Source organism: Anser anser (genome assembly GCF_964211835.1).
Source record: "Anser anser genome assembly, chromosome: 3".
In the NCBI taxonomy this organism is placed as follows: Eukaryota; Metazoa; Chordata; class Aves; order Anseriformes; family Anatidae; genus Anser; species Anser anser.
In genome coordinates this window covers 71662566-71683498 of record NC_139722.1, presented here as the reverse complement: position 1 = coordinate 71683498, position 20933 = coordinate 71662566, and the positions used below count along the sequence as shown (strand labels likewise).

The following is a 20933-nucleotide window of genomic DNA, read 5'->3' as shown; positions in this document are numbered from 1 at the left end:
ATGAAACCAAGTCATGAGACACTCTGAATCCTAAATTTTGTGGTAGGGTGCTGCTGCATTACTAGGGAACGCTTTTTGAATCACTGCTTGATATTTTTGGAATAGCTGACTTTCAGAACATCTACGGTCATTAAAATTGGACATGAAAAATTATGAAGTAGGGGTTACCAAGAGAACAGAAACACATATTGAATTTCATACTGATCCCTGTCAGCACAAACACCTGTTCTTTGCCCTTTTTTTTTTTTTTCGCAGAACCTTTTAAAGCAGTAACCTTCAGTGATTCTAATTGTACCACGATATGAGCTACATTATTGGCCTATTTTTTCCAGGAAAAATTAGGATTGTACTGCTACTTCTATTTGACTAGTTTTATGGATTGCAGACTAGGGGCTGTATGTTATTTTCAGCTTAGAGAAGGGAGATAGTAGTCTTTAGCTGAAGCTTGATGCAAAGAAAATGCTGAGTTATCATTATTCTTTCTACTTTGTGGCCCTGCATAAATCACCCATGTAAATGCCAGGTCTTTTTGCAGTCTGTGAAATGGGTCTAGTATTGCTTTCTTGTCTTTGCATATCCACAGGAATGTTGAGAGAATTAATGTATTAATGATTTGCTGTTGCTTTATAGATTAGAAGAGCTCTGTGTAATCAGGTGTTACCTATGAATACTGATTGCTCCTGTATATTTCTCTCAGCTGTCCTGAAGTAAAAACATGCTGAAAGTCAAATGACAATTTGGTTATATAAGGAAGATCACAGGGGATAAATGTGTGCTATCTAATCAAAATATATTAATTCATTTTTCAAACTATTTTTGGAAAAAAAAAGTGAAGATAGTTGTCATGTGGGATACTAAAGGGAATCAGTAAGAAATCTTTCCTATGTACAAAACAGATATAGTGTAACACCTGACAACGTAATGCTCAAAATTAAAGAGGAGAACCATCTTTGGCTTTCTGTATGGTGATATCAATTGACGTCAGATGTGTTTGTGGTTCAATGGTACTCTTTTTCATTAAAAAATGGATTCACGTCTGTAAACCTTCGGTAGCAGTCACTGATATGGTAATCTACTCAGTAAGTTTCTACTTTCTACAGTAAGACTGAACTTGACTGCTGATAGAAAGCTTCACATCCCAATTCTGTAAACTATCTGGTTCTTATGGGTATTTATTTTTAAAAGAAATTATTTGAATGCACTAAGATTACTTTGTCTCCCACAACAATGGTCAAAGGCTTCCCAATCATATATTTTAAAATAAAAATAGCTTTTTCATGAAAGGAAAAACTGGGGAGGGAGGAAAAAATAAAGATATGCTACTTGTTTCTGAAGTGAAGTGAGCATCTCACATTAGCAAGAAATGTACCATTAGTCAGTAATAGGAAATATTCTGTGTGAAATAAAAAGGATATGACTCTGGATAATGGTGAGAGAGATACAAGCAGAAACATAAATATTTGTGATCTATTTGTCTGTAAGAATAAAAAAGTATAATTAAGAAAACAGTTGACTGTGTCCTGGAGAAGCTTTAGAATCTGGGGCATTTCATTACCTAGAATGATTGCATTTATGAGATTGCTGAAGTTCTTATTTCACTGTCCTGCTGGAATGCCCTTAAACTTAACATACAATTCCACTTCACAAGAAAAAACTCAGAAATACTCTTGCATGCTTTTAAAAATAATATATAGTATATCTTACATATTTGCTTTACGGTTATGCCAGCTAATGATGCTACAACTGCTCAACTGTTTTCTTTTCCCTTAGCTGGAAATTATCATTACCACCATCACCACGCTGATATCCTCTGTAGAGGATTCTTCCAGTGCTTCATGCAAGCTCATATAGTGTAGGTTTGTGGAGAGAGATCTGTTGAATCTGAATATACAGAGAACAAAATTGATTGGCCCATCACCCAACTTTGCAGGCCTGCAGATTTACTGGTGGAGCTGATCATTTGAATACTACCTGCTCTGTTTCAGTGAAAAAATGTGGGTTTAGCTCCAGCAGAGTCTGTGACTAGCAGCAGCTTGTTTTAACTCCTGTGGGTCAGGAAGGACTGGTTAATAGCAATATTCATCTAGGAAAAGGTGGCAGACTGGAGGAGGAAGGGGTAGGTAATCTATTGACACAGGTATTTGCAGTGCCCATCCCTTTTGCTCTTAGAGCAGACACTGCTGCTGCTTTGCTAGCAGTGGGTTAGCTCATGTTCAGATGAACATTTCAAATGGAAGACATTGAGGGCAGGTTTACTTTTACATTATGGAAAATCAAATGTAGTTTTAAAATTTTAGCTAGAAAAGTGAACGTGAAAGGGAATTAATTCAGCTGAAATTCACTCTCTTTCTTGACCTAGCTTCTACAGAAGAAAAAAGTTGGCTGATCAGGCCATCTGCCTGCCTACCAGGCAGCCTAGAATAAGTATTGAGGCTCTTGGCAGTTCCAAAGAGATTTGGCAGAGAAGTGGAGTTCATCAGGATTTAAGTCCCTACCAGCCTGACCACAATCAGTATCTGTGCAGAGGGGAAATGCCAAAGCAGTGCCCTTACTGGAGGGAAGAACATGGCAGGAGCTCACCTGGCCACTTGTGCCCTCTGGCTCTCCAAGGACACCTCATCCCTGGCCAGGCAGGTAGCATGGATGGGGCTTGGAAGCAGCACACAGTGCTGACTCCCTCTTTCCCAGCTGGTAGCCATGGGCTGTGGGAGGAGCTGCAGAAACAAAGAAAGGGCTTAGGAAAGGTGGACCAGAGGTAATTCTGTTGAGTGTGAGGTCACAGAAAAGAAGGAAGTAGCAGAAAATCAGCAGGTATTCCTTGGGGGAGCTGTCTAGGAATGCAGAACCCTGATAGGTAGGGAATTGATGCTTTGTTAGTTGTGGTACTTGTGGAAATGATTTGTTACTGAAATAAATTTGTATAAATTACTTAGTACTGCATATCCATTAAGAAAAGAGTGTTTCACTCCATAATCTGAAAAAATACATGGAATTCTGGCATAAAGAGGATATAAGAAAAGATAAAAATGGTATTTTTTTTTTTTAATGTAATGCAATTAGCATTGCAAATGGAGTTTGCTATTCCTTCAGCTTTCCAACATTTCATTTGCACTCCAAAAAAGTGGATACTGAGCTGGGTTGTAAACACTCTTAACTCTTCAAAAAATTGGAAATTTCTTTCTTTTTACATTTATTACTTTAAGAGCTTAGCAAGGCCCGTTAAACCTGAAGGAGACTCATTGGTGTACACACAGACTGACAGACTGAAATTAAGCACAGTAACAGCTTTGGACAAAGTGAAGGAAGAGATGGATTATTTGGTTCACAGTAGAAAATGTGACCTTGGACACAATAAATGAGATTTGCTGACTGTTGAGAACTGGTATCTGCCCACTATAGCATAAGTTTAAAATGTGATTTAACAAAGCAAGTGGTTGATTACTCTCAAGAGGCCTTGCATCACAGAATTCCAGTTAAGGATTTGGCTAAATTGCAGAGCATAGTGTAGAAGCAGAGTTTACCAGAAAGCTTGCTGGAGTGACTCTCCCTCCACCCCTTCTCTCTATACGGATACTATACAAGTAATGGAAGTAAATGTCTTAGAGGAAAATAAGTACTGAAAACGATGAAATGCGTGTTGTTGGTTTGCTTGTTTGTTTTCTCTGAAGATGTGTTGCTTTCGTGTACTGCTTTATCTTGCCAAGCATCACAAACTATACCTTTTGCCAGTTTTCTTGGAGTGTTTACATTACTAGAGTACTCTATACAGCAAATTCACATTATCTGCTTATCTAATATGCTTTAGTAATGTATCGGTGAGGTGAAATATTTGCACTGAATGAAAATGAGATAGACAGTTACTGGTGATATATGATGATCATGAGGTTACCTTTTGTGGCATTGATAATGCTTTCATTAAGAGTAGGTGGATAAGGACATTTAAAGAACTACACTGCGGTGTTTAGTTACTTTTGTAAAGAGGGTAGAAGACAGTTCTGGGATCCGTTTTACCAGTGTACTTGGACATGATAGATGCAGTTCACAGACTTAATCATCTGGCCGTGCTCTGTCACAGTAGGTGGAATTCAGATGCTGGATTTTACTCTTACAGCTGCTTTCTCATTCATTGAGAAGAAAAGATAGTGACACAGCCTTTTGGATCATCCTTAAAAACGGCACAGTGTAGCTTCACCTAAGTGGGGTGCTGAATGCTCTCTGCTCAGGGATGATGAGTGTTTTTGGCTAAGATCATCATGTGGGGAACATCAGATAGATGTGCCAGGGTGCCTTATACCAGTTTTTAATTTTGTACAGGGAGAATGAGCACATCTGCCTAAACATCTGTCTGTATGTGCTCTTAGTACAGCTATAAACAATAAAATGACTATTGCTTTTTAATGTAAGAGGGCTAAATCATAGATTTGGCAACATCTCTTCTAGTGAAGCATGTTCAGGACATGCATAGGCAAACAAGGCAGACACACGGTACAAGAAGGAGCGAGCTTCCATGTGCCATGTGTTTCAGAGAACGTCTAGATGAATCTTTTGCTCTATCATATCAAAAGGATTTTGGAAGTCAGACTGTAACTGAAGTTAATTTGAGATGAAGGCTAGTTTTCATAAATGCCTTTTTTGCTTGATGCTTACAAGTATATGCTTGTATCTACAAGGTGCCCATGTGTGTGCTGTATGTGATCATTTTTTTATTCTACAGTCAAATTCCCCTGCTGTGAAACTTCAGAAACTGCACCAAAGGAAAGAAGGGAAAAAAAAAAAAAGCAAACCAACACACAAGTTATGTTCACAAATGCGTATGATCAACTTAAGTTATATGAGACTGGTCAGGAAAATGTTTTCCTCGCTGCTTTGGAGGGAATGGTAATCATTTACAATCATTATTTTTAAATATCTCTTTTTGGTATTTATTCTTTGGAAAATATCTAACAAGGAGCATCTGTCCTTAAAACTAATCAAATAACAGAGGCTTCAAAATGTATTTTTGTGGCATATCTCACACTACCAATTCTACCTTTGAACTATGAATGTTTTTGTTGCCATACCAACAGTTTGGTTGAAATTTCAAATATGCTAGACATAGCTGTCTCAAATGTGAAGGATTTTTCTTTGAATATTTTTGGTTTCCTGTTCCCTTTTGAGAAGATCACCTTCTGTGAAGGTCTATATTATAAAGGACAATACCATAATGTGAAAATAAACTGTTTTTTTCAGATAGTGTGAATAGAATACAGAACAATTTGATATAAGAAAGTGGAACCTTCCACAGTGCACTCTTACTTCTTTTCCCCACCTCCCCCAAACAAAAATTGTATTGAAACAGAAAGCTTTCATATAACCTCGAGTAAGTTATTCTTACCTCACAACCTATAGGTTTCCTTCCCATAGGGAATGCGTCTTCCCTAAATCTTTCCTGCAGTCATACAGAATGTAATGGAAAAGATGCTTCTTTGCTCACCAGCTTGGTGGATATACAAATCATTGCTTCACTCTTTGGTTCCCATAGCATCTATGCAATATTCATAAATGTTTTAATAAAAGACCAAGATTAAAATGGGATTGTTTTAAAAATTTAATATTTAAACAATGAAGATAGAGATGAACATAGATGGAAGGTGATGCAAACAGCAGAAAGGAAGCAATCATATACAGAAGAAGTCACATGATGGTATCAACAACATATAGTGATCAACATAAGAAAAGCCTTGCATGAGAAGTTGTGATCTTGCCTGCCACGTTGTAGAATGAAAAATTTCCTATCACCCAGGTGGCATCCTGCAGTGAAGTGTGTTGGGTTTGTGGTGACCATGTAGGATTGAATAGAAGATTAGAACAGTGATTCTCCTTAAAGATTTCTGAAGGCAGGGTTCAAAATCCTTTTGTAGATGTTTCCTTTGGGATTTGGTTGTTGGATTGTTTGGCTGAGCAGACAGGTCAGGAAGGACTAGGGAGAGACTAGGCATGTACACATTATACATATGTGGCTTGTTACTCTGGGTTATAATACAGACAATTAAGCATATAAATATACCCTCCTATGTATGTATATCTGTAAGCAGATACAAGTCTTACCTTATTTCCTGTATAACTCATAACTTCAGTAGACTTAACTTCAAGCATGTTATTTTGTCAGCCTTATCACATATGGTGTTCAAAGGTAGATTCTAGATCCATTCTTACTACAGGGAAAAAAAAAACACAAAAACTGTTGCTGATTTTTTTTTCTCTGACTTAGAGACCATCAGCTAAGTTTACCTGTGTCCTTTCTGATGACATACATAATGCTGTAGCTCAGTAAATATGGTGATATTAGAGCTTGTAAAGGGCCATAGGCTTCCTGCTAGGCTAAGAGCACAGGTTTTACCAGATTTGTCTTGGCCTTCCTGGTGATATGTTTTAGCTTGCAGTTAAATCTAATTATCCAATTATTTAATGACCAGGTGACTATTACCTACTTTGTTTAGCTTTTGTTTAGCTCTCTATGGTTGTGCAGTTGCAATGCTTCTTGTTATTTTTGCAGCTAACAGATAATTACTTGTTCTATGTGGAATGAAGCGCCTGTAAGTGTAGAATAAACTGCAGCACAGAGCAGAAAAGCCACGGGGTGACAGCAGAGATCTTAAAGCACAGGCACAGATTGGTACTGGAGGCTCCAGAACTACAACCGGGAGTTAATAAACCTGTAACTTGGAAGGGAGTGGGATACACACAGCTACAGTGGACACTGTATATCAGGTGGCACACTCTGCACCTCAACGTTCTTTTAACACTCTTTTAAAAGGAAAAGCTAAGTGCCATGAGGAAGGTCATATCCCAAAGCATCACTGCATCAGAGTAGATCTTTGAGCTGTGTTGGATCTGAGTGGCTTCACTTGAGCTCCCTGCAGACACAGGTGCGTTTATGCATGATTCACTGCTGGTTCAGTTAAGTAACCTCTGTCATAAATAAATTACCCACACAACCCTGTATAAATAAAAGATTTCAGTGTTAAATAAAACATGTAAACAATTAGAAAAATGGAAATGCTGGGATTAGAATGGTTATAATTAAAGTAGAGAGGAAACATGTTTTGCAAAAGGGTTTTGAATGGAGAATTATTTTTATTATTTATTATCTGCTGTTCTACTATGCCACTCCATCCTATTCATTTTGGGAGGCACCATTGCTTAAGTACCGTAGCAGATACATGGATACACAGGAGTGGCATCACTGCAATTACATCAGAGTTGGTATTTTCTCTAAATCCTTCTTTGTAGGCACTTGGAAAACATTTTTTGAAATCCTAGTGGACAAAATTTCTCATCTTCTGTGTGCACACAGAAGTGGTTATATTGTTATATTCATAGCAGAAAAATCTGACAGAATATCAGGCTTTATTCACATTATTGCAATAATAAAATGCAGTTTTTCCCTTAGTTATCTAGATGAACACTTCATTACTGAAGTGGTCATGATGACTTCAGTAGAAACGTTCATGTAATTGTTCACCATTGAAAGAATATCAAATTGTAACCAATAGAATTTAATATAGGATATATTTCTTTGCACAGTTTTAGAAATGCTTATATAATCTCCTTAAGCAAGGGAAGTAATTACCTGATGCTTTTTGCAGAATGGCTTAAAGCTTGAGAGTCCTTAATAAACCATTGAGTATTACTACCCAGGCATGCAAATCATACTGTAATACTTTTTTTTTTCCATTTTAAAGTACTGATAAGCTGCTTTCTAGTAACTCAGTGATTAAAAGAAATGTAAAGTTGCTTGTTCAGTCCCAAGCATGAGTGTTTATACTTGGTAATAAAAAAGGAAATGCAGCCTTTCCTTGAAACATTTCTGAGCTAAGTAATGATAGTGCAGATATGCTAGGTTGGCTGTTGTTTTTAATTGCTGAAAGTTTCCTGTGGGTTTAGGATTCATTTCTGGAACAGACAAATGCCAGTGTCTGCACTGGAACTCTACTTTTTCCTCAGAAAAGAAATGTACTTTGGCAAGTCTGTTTAACATTTATTTTAGGAAAATAGTAAGTTTGAATAGTGTCAAGGCATAAAGGTTTGAAACACATAGTGCTTGATTTTCTTCCTTTTTAAACTGTTTTGAGCTGTGGAGGCAAATGAATGTTCCTAGGGTTGAACTGAGTTAGCCAGAGCTGTTACGGTGTGGGTAAAGAGAGCAAGGCTCTCCAGTAGCTTGTTCACTGCATGACAAATTTAACGGTCCACTTAGGCCCTCTTTCCCTTAAAGCCATCCCTGACACTAAGTTTACTCCTGCGTAGGAGGCTGCTTTTTCATACACTCACACAAGTTTTGCTTTTCCAAGTGAGAACACAATGCATTACTTTACCATTGCCCTCTTTATTATGTTTATTTCAATATGGAAGGATTAAACCATTTTTTAAATGTATGGTGGAGATGTACCTAAGGTTGACACCTAAGCTAAAGCGGCTCTGTGTGGGTGTCTGCCACTTGACTAAGATCCCATTGTAGTTACTGGAGAGCAAGTCAATACAACCTAGAAACAGGTTCAGTCTCCCTAAAGCAGACGTACTGCCTGGCTGTCTAAACCACTGCTTAGTCTGTGTTGTCTACATTTTATTGAATTTGCTTTGTTTGCAATGACAACTTTGACACCTACCTCACACACAGGCATATGAGTAAACATGCCTTCACATACACTCATAAATAAGGCCTTCATACTGTGAGTCTGAATCCCAACCAGCATGTCTATTTTGAAATTTGTAGCATTCAATACAATGTAAGGAATTAAGATCGCGCTGGTTTTGATGAAAAGTGTTTCTGAAAGATTTTTCAAGAGGCTGATGGGGTGAAGTGACACTTTTATACCTTCTATGAAAGCATGGACTCTTAGGTTTTCTTTTCAAAGCAACTTAAAAAATGTAAATTACTATTTACTATAAAATATCTAAACCAAGATTAAACATTATTTTATTGAAAAGAGAAAATTTCAAAATGTTTTGTGTTTTAAATTTAAAACCTACATAGTTCAACAGTAAACTGGGAAATCACCTGTATAATTGCCTCCTCTCACAATTATGATTAGCATTGCTATAGAGAACCATGCAAGCATAAAAGTATGCTTTCGTTTTTGAACATATCTTGCAAAGGGTCAACCCAGGTTCTCTCTTGAACTGCAAATACCGAATGTTGCATACTCCAAAAGTGTGCCACGCTCAGGGAATATAGCCCTGGAGAATATGCAATGTGAGCTTTGCAGAAATTCAGGGTGTAGTGGCAGAGTCAAATTCACAAAGGGTCTCTGAGGTACTTCTAATTTCATGGGAGATTTAAATAGGAGGATATGTCTGAATGTTCACTTCTTGGCTTGGCATTTTTTTGTTGTTGTTTGTTTTTTTACATTACAATGGTAATGTAATAAGCACAGCTAGTAACATCTAAATATAGATGCAGCAGAGAGGTATAAGATAACCATGACTAGGACTTTCCTGTTTAAGCCAGAGTGAGGATGCTTACATGTGAGAGTATTCTGCTTGCTTTGGGTACAAGTCCTTCCACTGTTGGAACTGTGATCTGTTTACAGGGTTGAACTGCAAGATAAACTTATCATTTAGCATCAGTCTTATCAAATCCACACTTCTTAGGGTATAGATAATTTACTCTTCACTATTTCTATTCTCTAAAAGGTAAAAGGTATTAGACGTTAACACTGTGACTGACAAGCCATTTATTAAAACCAGAAACAAGCACATCTCTAAAGCTTTTCAATTGCCTGGCCTGTGAAAAATCCAGTTGTGTTTCTATGGCAACTGCAGTGGACCAGTAATGATGTCATCACTCAACAACCAGCTAAAATGCAAATCACCTTATTGCAAATACTGAATACAAACAAACATTGAATCATCTAATTGCTAGTATGAATAATGCTCCCACCTTCCTTAACAATTTACTACATGGAAGAAAAGGACTCATACCTGACTGGTCAAAACAGTAACCACACGCAGTAATTTGGAAGAGGGGGAAATGTCTTTGTTGTCAAACTGTGTTCTTTTCAAGTATGTGAAATATAGAGAATTGCTGAAAATATATATATATTTTTTTGTGTTTGTAGTCAACTTGAAAAACTTTCTGGGGTGCTACATGTGAATTCTGGGAAATATTTGCATCTTTAGCCAAAAAGGCCTATGAAAATAATTACTCAAACTAAATCATTGGTCACAGTAGCACGTGGCTGGCTCTGTAGAGTGGAGCTTTCCAAATGATGTGCGAACCCAGCACTGGACACAAGAGTTGCTGCTTGATACTCTTCTTTGCCAGATACCTTTTAAGCAAAGAGCTCAGTTTATCCTCAAATTTTGGAAGGAACTATTTGCTTATGTAAGGTGAAACCATCATTTTCCTCTTATTATTGTCAAGTGGACAAGTGGAAAGAGTCAGTCAAAATTTAGAACAATGCTTAACATGCTTTATTAACTTGGTAGCAAGATGATTGAACACTTTTCTGCTAAGTTTGTATAGAAGAGATGTGTAAGGCTTTTATTAGGAATGCTTTCTTCTCTCCCTAACTTATGGGTTTCTCTCTCACCATTGGGTACAATTTCCAGCCATTTCTCATCCAACTGAGACTGGGCTAGAAATCTATAAGCCTCTTTTTCCAAACAGACACTCTAAAAAAAGTTTCAGTCTTTCTGGTAGATGTTCACTGCCATATACCTACACTTCTGTATCTGACATTATCATTCTTTTCTCAGCTCTTCCTATAAGCCTGTTAAGAAAAATCTTGGCATTTATGATCAAAGCCTGCTTGACTCTTCCTCGTATGTCCTTTTGTGCTTTCATTTGGAGTAAATTAATTTGCTGATTAATCACTAGTCCTCTCAGTATGCTAAGTGACTATAAATATTTGAAGAGATTTGTGGCCCTTACTTTGACAGACTTTTACTTCTCTGTCAAAGAATTCTGTTCCTTTCACAGTGGGGAATGTAAACACAAGCTCCTCAGTTGTCTTCTTGTGTTTTTGTTGAGTGTCCCAGAGAAGGAGCTTCAGAGAGGCTGAGGTGCATAGTGGTACATAGCTTTGCCTCTCACCACAGCAAGATGTCTGTTCAGCGTTCCCCTACTTTTTCTTCTTCCTTCTTTTCGTTTTCAGCCTAAATTTCCTAATCTTGCTTTTTGTCTATTCTTTCCTTTGATCTATCCTTTGAATTTGCTTCATCTCCATATCTCTTTGCTTCTGTTCTCATCCTAGTTGTAAGTCAGCAATTTTGTTCTGATACAGCTTGGCTTTTCAGTATCTGTCTCTAGAACTGCCTTGGTTTCTTTCTCTTAATATTGAATACAACTACCCCACCTACACCCTAATATTGTGATTCTGGACTTTTTTTTATGGCTACTTCAACCGTAATAATTCCAATTATTGCATTAGTCTGGGAACATAATATAAGCAAGAATGGCAAAGTGCAAATATAATGATGTGATCTTTAATATAAAGGGCTTATTAAAAGAGAAAAAAATGCTATAATAGAGAAAGCAACCAGAAGAATGGAGATGACACACAGAGAAGATGCTATAGCTGTAAAATTTGATTGCTTATCAAGGTCATAGAACAGTGGGAAGTATTTTTTTTTCCTGTATCCAGAAAATGTTACAATTTGTTGTATGCACTTGTCAAGCCATAAATGGGCCTTCGTGAACACACAAGTGGCAAAGGCAGCACACTTACAGGAGGATAGTTAGAGTGAGCCTTGTGGAAAAAGCAGAGAAGAGGCTGTGGGAAAGTAGGTGTGAAGAAATCTGGTGGAGGGGAAAGAACTAGGTAGTATGGCAAGGGACAGAAAGGAAAGCTGGCATAAGGAAAGTTAATGTAGAGGAACTAGTAGAGAAAATTGATTAAATCAACTGACTAGAAAGGTTCTGTAGTATAGTTTTGATTGAATGGAGCAAACAAAAAGAAAAGCAGCAGTCTGAACAAGACATGAGCTCTGCAAGCATACACGAACTGAACATTTAAGAATGTTATTGAAGCAGAAAAGTAAAGGGGAGAGTTGTAAATGAACGTAGATTGGGAACTGGGGTTGCAAAGAAAGGGCTACCGGGGTCAAGAGTGATAGGAGGAATGGAGGGGAGCAGAAAGCTGGACATCAATGCACCATGTTTTGTTTAAACTTCTGGGGAGATGTGCAAATGAATTTCTAAGGAAACTGAAGTGTGGAAATGAGTTGAAAGAATTATTTGGGGATCTAAGTGGTAGATTGGTAAATTATTGACATATTGTTATGGGAGATGTGTGAAGAATGGAAGTAAAACAGGAAATGAAAGAACAAAATGAGAAACCCATGAGATAATCAGTGAAAGAAGGAATGCCCACTGCTGTTGATTTTCACTTCCTTTTCATCCACTGCCTTCAGAAGGTTTAACTGTGTCTCATCAGCACTTGGTCATGCTCTCTGAGCAACAGCTACTGCTTATCAACTTTTGTTGCTGATACACGTTTATACTGCTGTTAGCTGGCATCACAGTGCTGTGAAAATCAAATTGGTCTAAGAATATATTTGCAAATAGGTCTGTTGCCTGCTCTTTCCTATCAGAGAATGAAGGGCAGGCAGAACAGGGCCTGGATATGCCCACAGAGGCTCATATGGTCAGTAACATTTTTTCATTCTATGACAACCCTCGTGTCCTGCTGCTTCTTTTTTTCCAGTTTCTGTCCTTACTTCATACATGCTCCTGAGGATAACCTTCAGGATCATGTTAGTAATAATACTGGTTGTATGGAAGAAAGAATACCACCGCTTTTCTTCCCACGCACTTTCTTAGGAATGTGAGCTTGGCCTGGGCTGAGCATGAGTTCTGTTAGTTACCAGATCATCATCACATAATGTGTTTTATGAATGACTACAGTGGAAAAAAAAGTTATCTGACAAGCACAGACACAGTTCATATCAGAAAACATTGTGGATTGCTATTTTACACATTTCAGTGACCCAATGCTCTGATGATATATACCATCCTTTACAAAGAACAGAGTTCTTGTGGCAGAGCCTCCCTTCCTTACCTGCCAGGTAAAGTTTCAAGAGGTCTTAATTCACTTCAGGAAATGGGCATCCATGGATAACAGGTTTCTTTTGTTCTTAAACCAGCCTAAGAGCTTCTTCTGTTGTCCATTGGACAAACTTTTCTAGACATAAGCACTAAAACGGGAAAAATAACAAGGACTTTAAATTCAGAATATTAGTGACTCTCAATCATATAATGTATATTTAGACTGATAATCAACAATTTCATGTCTCAAAACAGAATCTTATATTCTTGTTTAACATCATTTTGCAGTAGTGAAGACTGCCATTTTTTGTCATTTTTTTTTGCTCTCTAAAATCTTGCATTGTACATTGAAGACCTGAGCAACCCACTGATATACGTTATAATTTTCTCAGTGTGTTAAAGAACCAGACACCTTCTAAATATTTAAAATCTAAACTGTAGCCTTACTTTTAAGTCTTACAGAATCACAAAAACTGGTGTTTACGGCATGTTGCAGACTGAAGCTCTGAGAAAAATGTCATCAGTGTGTCATCTTTTACAGTATTTCTTGTATTTTACCTCATCTCACTTTTATTTATTTATTTTAATATGAAACTGGGCATTTTCCCTGTGTGATATTCATCACACTTGTTTTTACCTTAAGCTGAAGATAGGTAACACGCATGTTCTTCCTAATGCTGACATTTTAATTTAGTCCTAATAATTGCTTCAGCAAGTAGAGCAAATATTTCTCCTCTGGCCAAGTATCAGACTCAGATGTTGGGAGAACAGGGAGCTTCAGGATGAAGCTCATCATATCTTTTATATTAGACAGTCAAGATATAAATTGTCCATACCGGCTTTACAATTTAAGCTAAGGCTATTATCTTACTTTAAGCAGATGCTTTATGCGTTTCTCTCTGTGAGATATCAGGGAGATATACTGATATATATCCTCCCTCATTGTTGATACTACGCTCAGGATAAGCCTCTCTCTCTCACTGAAAAGCATTTTACACTAGAAATCCCAGACTAAAGTCTTCATGGATCTGAGCACAAATTCAGATAAGAAAAGTTTTCCGTGTTCCATTCTGAAGACAAATTGATCGTCTAGAGATTGGGCTTTTTGACCTCTGCCAAATTTTCTGTGTTTTCCAAATTTTTTAGAACCACATTCTTGTGCTTCTAAATCAGAGCTGGGTTTACCTAACTGGTAAAGTGGGAACGATCTTACCTATGCTAATTGCTTCAGGTAATGAGTATTCAGTATTTTGGGTTATATCACCTGTAGCAATACTTTTATGCAATTGTACTCTTGTGGACTGCATTGCTTGAAGATACTATGTTTTTCCTAGAGTGTGACATTTCACATTTATTCCTAAATCAAAAAAAGCTAATAATTATGGCTTTGTTGACTCTTAATCTCCAGTGAAATCCTTCAATTCTTGCTTGTTCCAGAAATTCTCTTAGAATGAAAAATCACATAAAGTGAAAGCTCAGAACTTACACTGTTTCAGAACAGGTTATAATAGAAGTGAAGATGAATGCCATATTGAACAACAACAACAAAAGCTCAGAGAAAGTTGTGAAGAGGTAGTATGTTTCTACTGTGTTTAAAGTTGTACAAGAGAAATAAGAACAAATGATGTTTCAAAAGCAAATGAACAAAACTAATAATGCAACAAAACTAATACAAGAATGATAATCACAACTATATGATACATTATAATAGATATGAAACTTTTTTTTTATTTTTCCAGGAAAACTATGAATTTTGGATATTTTCTGTGTGTACTCATATGCTAAATATCAGTGTTTCTCAAAGCAGTGAAAGACTAGGCATGATTGTTGACTGACACTTTGTATTTTCAAAGGCTATATTGCCATTAGTTATGTGAGATTGCCTCCTGACTAAGAAACACAGGTTGTGAATTTCTTCCTAATCATTTGTTTATATGATGTTCCTTCTCGTTAATTCGATGTTTTTACCCCTTATAACAATCATGGCTTATCCTCCTAAGAGCAAAAAAAATCCATATAAGGTCCCACATAACTTTAAAAGACATCTGTCTTTGCAAAGGTTAGAGTGTATTCCTTCAAGAATGATATAGCTTTGTTGCACTTTGAAGAGCTGTAGATTTTATCATAGAACTTAGAGTTGAAAAATCTCTGTAAATCATGCAGTCCATTTTGTGGCTAGTGCAAGGAAATGTTCCTCACAACACATTTTTGTTATTTGCCAAAAATGGCTGAAGTATTGCAAGCAGTGGCTTTGCTGGTTTCTGCCATTTCCTATGAGCTGTTCCACAGCCAGATGAACTGTCCAATGCTCATGATACACATCTCAGGCTTTATTTTATCCAGTTCCTTTCCACTGCTCAGTATTGCCACAGGTTTTTAACTGCCATTATTGTTTAGTGTATTTATACATTAGGTGTGTTCTTTCCAAACTATAGCTATCTCTTAGTCTAGCTGTTCATATGTAATTATTTATTCTTTTATCATTATTTATTTGTTTATTTTTCTAGTTCTTTACATTGTCCTCCAGTTCTTTGGTCTTTCTGATAATATGGTTAAATGCAGAGATCTGGGGATGGACCTCGTTAGAAATGAAGTAGTACACTTATTTTTTCCTGCTCGGTAAACATGACATCCTTCTGTAGTAAGTGCATTAATCCCCTGGTAAATGACCCATTCTGTCTGTCTTACATCATAGCCAGTAAACTGTTTATCATTATTTTTTGGGTACTGTTCTTTATATTTCCACACATGACACATGCAATTTATGTACAATTTCTACTTAATTTTTCTTGTTATTGAATAGTTGAAGTTTTTGGTTGTTTGTTTTCCACTATTTTTCACAGCACCAAGGAGATCATGCCATTCTGAATTTAACAGTTTGTCTCTCAGTATATGGCATTTTTCACACTTCTTTATACATTACGTTATCCTACCAAGATACCTATCTGTCCCCTGAGCTGATTAAGGCTTTTGTAAGTATCCCACCTTTCCCGACAGCTCTCATTCTGTCCTTGTAACATGACAGCCCTCTGTATCAATTCATGAATGCTTTGACCCAAATTTATAATCTCGGCAATCTCAAACAATTCTTCATTATTAGCTGGAAATGACTTTAAAATGTCATTTGCGAAGTGACTTCTTCCACTTTCCCATGCAAAGAATACTACCAGTCTCCGTGCCTCTATCCTCCACAAACGTATCAACCACCATCTTTGGATCAAATAGTTTCTAGTCAGTGGGCTTTATGTGTATTGTTCCAATTCCTTTTATATAATCACAGCATATTGGACAAGTATTCCTCTAACTGCATCCTGAATTTTAGAAGTCATTCCCAGCCTTGCCAGAAATAGGAATTGCTTATTGCTGTGAGCTTTGCAGATCTTTCCTGTGTATCTTAGAAAGCTGATATTGAACCATACAGCATTTTGACTATAAATAGTCCAAAAAAATTTAGATTTTTATTAGCAGTTTACCCCTGTATTTTAATGTTCATTCACATCATATTGTCCACATGCATAGGTGTACATGTGTGCAGGAAATAATAAAGCATAGAGAGAAATATCTTCCTCATCTCTGGAATACATTTTTCAGCATACTTTTCAATCCTGTCTTCAGCAGAAATGTGAGATGGGACAAAACTGATCAGATGTCACCTGTCATAATAGTTTAAATAAATGATAGTTTCCCTTTCTCTACAATGCACAAACAAAGCCCCTCCCAAACCCCCTTAATTTTGAACAGATTGCTGTACTACCTTTAAATAGTCTTCAGTAAATATTCAAACTTGTTATTGCAGAGGCTTTACTGAGCATATAATGTTCCTGTATGTCAATGACATTTATTCTAATCTAACATAATTTGATAGTTATATGAGCCTCAACATAGTGTCAGTCAGTGCCTGTTCTGTATTCTCATGTAAATGCTCCTGTCAACAGGAAAAATCCTTGAAAAGAGAAGCAGCAGCAGCATGTTCTTGAATGGCTCATCCTGACAGGGCAAAAAATACAGTTAAGAAAAGCCTGTGTGGTCTTTTTTCAGTATCACCTTAACAGAACTTCTAACAATTAGCTTTACAATGGGGAACTGAAAGAGGAGAAATTCTGCTTGTCTGAGCCATTCAGCAGCTTTTTATTCCAGCATGGAACAGAAAATGAGAAGCAGCTGTTTTCTGTGAAAGATGCTTCAGGTTGATCAAAGGCCTCTGCTTTGCCAAATATTTAATTTTCATTTAAATTCTTTTAAAGACACTTTCCTAATTTAGTTTCTTTCACTCAGTCATACTGTTGTCCACTTGAGTGGTCTATGCTCAGTTGGTTGTTCCTAGTTTGCTACGCATTGTATGTACTGTTAATATTTCAGGTGGGTAGGAGAGGAAGAAGAGGTGTTTGTATTTCATACTGCTTGCTGCACTCTGGGCTGCGCTGAAATTCTGCCCTGCTGTGAGAGTCAGGCTTAGTGCTGGAGAGGTGTCTGGATGTTCCCAAAGCCTGGAAGAAGCAAAATGGGATTGGGATGTATCTTCAGAGGGGACAGCAGTTTCAAAAGGGAAGGAAGGGAACTTACTATGGCAAGGCTGGAAAAGCATCCCTGTAGTTTCTGTCACTCAGACTGGTCCAACAGTTAGAAGTTTCCTCCCTTGCAGGGGCCATGCCACTGTGACAGTGTCCTCCAATGGTCTGATGAAACATCAGCCTGGAAGGCTGGAAACAGCTTCTTTTGGCTTATTTTTTCAAGATGAAGGAAAAGGGACTGGCTGCATTTCAAAGGGTCTGATCAGCTCAGGGATGTGTCAGCCTTCTTTCCCTCTCTATCCCTGCAATAGTATTTTGGAACCATACATACTTTAGATTATTGCTCACGCATTGTGTTGACTCAAGCATCTTTCTTCATTACATGTATTTTTTCATTATCAACAGATAATATTTACTTAAACTGAAGTACAAATCCATGTTCAATATAGACTGTTACTGGAACGATAACAAATACAGCTGCCAGCTTCCAGACAGGGAAGATACCTCAATAAAAAATACCTAATTTAAAGTCTGAATGTCATCCAAAAGTCAAAACAGTATCAAGACCTAAGATCTTTAAGCTTTGGATGGAATCACTGAAACAGTACAGAATGTGTTTGCTAATAGATGTGCCTCCTATGGTAAGAAGGTTAAATTAACTGCAATTAATTAATAAACTTATATAAATGTTAATATTTTTGAGCTGGCATGTAGTGCATATTGAGGTAATCTTTTAGTTTCAAGGACGGTATTTTAAAATTCTACTGCAGCAGGTCAGCTGCAATCCTTAAAAATATGAAAGCCCCAGATGTTGGCTGGTGGTGCCACTTGAGAAAAGAGTATAGTTTTTGAGCAGAAATAAAGCACTGCCCAGTGAAAATGTTTACAAAACAAAAACAAAGTGCAAAGACCAGCAACTTTACCCCTATGTTATTGAAGAATAAGTTATTACCATTTTGTATTTTTTTTTCTTTAATCTCAAAACACTTCTGGCTTAACAGGAAAACAATGCAAAACAAAACAAACAAGCAAAAAACAACAACAAATAATCTGATGTAACTCATCAAGTCAGATTTATCATTTCAGGCAAGAGGAAAATTGAATTTCTGAAATTTTCTGTCCAAACACTTTCATCTTGCACTCTGCATTTTTGTTTTGGGGACATGCTAACAGCAAAGGGCACACAGCACCCCCCCCCCCACCAGTAATGGTTTGTGGCATCCGAATGACCACCACATCCAATGCTCAGTACTTAGGTCACTTGCTTTGTGTGTGGCGGATGCAGATTATTTCCTTTCTTTGCCTGCTTGCATTCTGAATCTTATACCCAGGCACATTTTCCACCTCCTAAAAATATGCCCCAAATCCCACGGTATAGAGAGTTCCATAATTTATCCGATTTTCTCACTCTGCTTTACTGAATATGTAATGGTAAAGTTCAACGCAGAATACCTTTAATTAAGAATTTCCTGTCTTGTTTCATTTGTAATAAGAAAAAAAGCAGTAAAACAGAATGCATAAGGAGTCCAGGAAACAGAGATTGAAAGCTAGGAATCTTTCTTGCCTCTCACCCTAGTAGCCTAGTTCCAGGATATGGAAATGGCCTCCAATTGCATGCTCTCGTTTTTAGCTTCTTTTACAGACTTTGGTCTAGCTGAAGGTACTGCAATTGAATGTGCACACTGGCTTCACCAATGGCTTGAGACACACCTGGAAAGGAGTACAGCCTTTAAAATATCCCTAGACTGAGAAACAACATGAACCCGGGTTTCTGTCACCGCTTGCGTGAATGGCTTCATCGGTAGGTCAGTGTGCAAAGGTGGATGTTGGCCCTGCTCATACCGAGTCCTGCCCTCCAAATGTGGTGTTGTGGCTCCTGCCCGCCTGGGGAGGCCTGAAGCAGGTGTCCTCTGAGAGGACCAGCCAAGCCCATTCCTGGTCTACTGGTCAGGATGAGTCAAGGAGCCTCCAACTGTCCAGTAGAGGTGTTTACACCTCTGTTTGACTGTATACAGTGTTTAAACTGAGCACTTAAAATTGCTCTGATTTTTTTCCCCTCCCTGCATAACAGAATTTGAATGGTGAAATAAGTGCTCTGAATTTGGCCCTCATTATAATGTACATGTGTTATAAAGAGCTGAGCAGTCTAAAGAGATACATATTTACTGTAATTCCAGCTCTGGGAAGGAACTCTGTAACTTGTTGGAGCCAATTCTGGCAGTCTGAAATACAAATTGCTTTCTGAAAAAGTAACTACTGCACATATTATGTTTTTCCTAATGTTATTGACAGTTTTATGAGGAAAAAACCTGTCTGGGGACTAAGGTGCCTGCCATCTGATTGACTGACACTGGGATCACAGCGATGAAGCACTGCTGGCTTTATTGGAGTCAGTTATGACTTGCACAGAAGGAAAAGCAGTTTATTACTTCTCACCACAGTCCCTCATGCACCTCCCTTGCATATTGCTTTAGATTAAAACAAAATTGAATTGAAACGTCCTTGTAACTTTACCGCTGCTGTGTTTAGAGAGCTGGCAGCTAGCCAGCTGCTCAGTTGCCCGTCTGATGCGTATGCGCTGCTACGTTTTGCTAATGTCTGGTATAATCATTAAGTCCTTACAAAACACCCCAACAAATTAAAAGTTGGCAGTGATGATTGCAGATTCTGCACTATTAACAGGGGCAGCAAAGAGCTGTTCTAGTGATATTACTTCTGGTTGTCACTGGTGGGGCACTGAAAAGGTTGTGAAGGATCAAAGCTATATAACTTCATGCATCTACCTTTCCTGCTACTTCTTGTAGTCATGTGAAACATTTTTTTCTGAGGAAAGAGTTATAGAAAATATACTTCTGAATGACAAGCCAAAACAAAAACAAAACAACAACAACAAGACAAAACAAAAATCCCACCCTCCTCGAATAAAAGTACGTTTGATGTCACTTTAATAGTGCTGTTGGGCTTTCTTTACATTTTTCATAAAATAGGCAAATCTTTAAGGTCATTAATTTAAGAACTTTTTCTAGTGTATATCAGAAAACATGTTCTTACTTCTACTGTTGGAACCAGATCAGGAAAGACATTTAATATAATTCTTTTTCTGAGGTGAGAACATCTTAGTTCCCCTCTGCAGGAGTAAATTTTATCCTAAAATGTCATCTCAAAATCTCGTTTGAGAATATAATACATGGGAATCAGGCTCTGGTTTGGGGTTCATCAGACACTACAGAATATTTAAGATATTGCATCTAGAAATGCATTCTTACACAGGAAAAGTTATTGAAAAAAAAAAAAGGATAAATGAAGATAAATCCTCACGCAGTCAAAGTGACCTATGCTGCAGTGGCCCAGCTTTAGAATTGAGAGTGATACAGGTCAGTCACTTGAATACA

The 20933-nt window shown here is 37.4% G+C and overlaps 1 protein-coding gene and 1 long non-coding RNA gene across 8 annotated transcripts in view; one reads left to right on the top strand and one right to left on the bottom strand.

Annotated features, from left to right (window-relative positions):
* GRM1 (glutamate metabotropic receptor 1) overlaps positions 1–20933 on the top strand; it is a 187350-nt gene that overhangs the window by 56610 nt on the left and 109807 nt on the right. The gene's annotated exons all lie outside the window — the stretch shown is intronic.
* On the bottom strand, positions 5658–13322 carry LOC310896161. The gene is made up of 3 exons (XR_014581242.1): positions 13044–13322; positions 6088–6194; positions 5658–5970 (listed from the first exon to the last, which is right to left on the bottom strand). It is a non-coding gene; the product is annotated as an uncharacterized lncRNA (long non-coding RNA).